Source organism: Mus pahari, chromosome 8, assembly GCF_900095145.1.
Source record: "Mus pahari chromosome 8, PAHARI_EIJ_v1.1, whole genome shotgun sequence".
Lineage (NCBI taxonomy): Eukaryota > Metazoa > Chordata > Mammalia > Rodentia > Muridae > Mus > Mus pahari.
In genome coordinates this window covers 17,496,089-17,496,980 of record NC_034597.1, presented here as the reverse complement: position 1 = coordinate 17,496,980, position 892 = coordinate 17,496,089, and the positions used below count along the sequence as shown (strand labels likewise).

The 892-nt window shown below is 46.7% G+C and overlaps 1 non-coding gene across 1 annotated transcript; it reads left to right on the top strand.

The window, feature by feature from the left end:
- Positions 1-458: 458 nt before the first annotated feature.
- Positions 459-562, top strand: LOC115064635. Its single transcript, XR_003844458.1, has one exon. It is a non-coding gene; the product is annotated as a small nucleolar RNA U13 (small nucleolar RNA).
- The last annotated feature ends 330 nt before the right edge of the window (positions 563-892 follow it).

Here is an 892-nt window from a genome sequence, read left to right as displayed (position 1 = left end):
GGATACACAAAGGCTGGTCTGCATATGTGAGAATTCTCTCATCTGGGGGCAACCATATCTTGGGGTACAAAATTTAGCATTTGTATACACAGGACCAGACCAACCTCCAGTGAGATCCCTCAAATGGAACACCCGTTAACATATTTACATAAGAGCATCATATGGAGAGATTCTAGCATTAAGTGAGGAATGGGAAACCAGATGTCTTAGCTTTTGTGGGCCAAGACCTGGCACCCTCACCCACATGAAGCTCAGAGAACAATTTGTGGCAGGTTTGGTCTTTCCTTCAACCTCATAGGTCCCAGGGAAGGAACCAATTTCTTTAGGTTTGGCAGTATTACATTTAGCCACTGAAATATCTCACCAACCAATCACCTCAACCACAAATTTAATAAGCTATATATCTATATTTGTTCTCTGTGTATATCTGTCTTGCATTCATAAAGAGTAGATTCTTGATCCTTTCTGGTTCATAAAGCGTGATGATTGGGTGTTCACGCCATTGTGTGACGTGTGCCGCCCATAAACCTTGTTACGACGTGGGCACATTACCTGTCTATCAGTCTAGGAAGGCAGATCCGTTACAGGGGAGCTTCACAAGAATAGCACAGTCATCTGGGAGAAGCACTTCCTAACAGCTTCTGAGATGTGCTGTGGTACAAGAGCAGCATCGACCCTCCCTCTCCCTCCCAGCCTTGAGCAGACAAGCTCTCCCCAGAGCCATGTGGCCTCTGCTGCAGGCTGCATCCACTCAGACTAGTTAGTGGGCAGTTTCCTCTGAACACTGCTTAGCTGGTGCACCAACGTGGATTCCCTCCCACACCTCCACCCTCAGGAGAGTTTCTCAACTCTGCGTTCCAGATGATGGGCAGAATCTGCATTGTTATCCTAG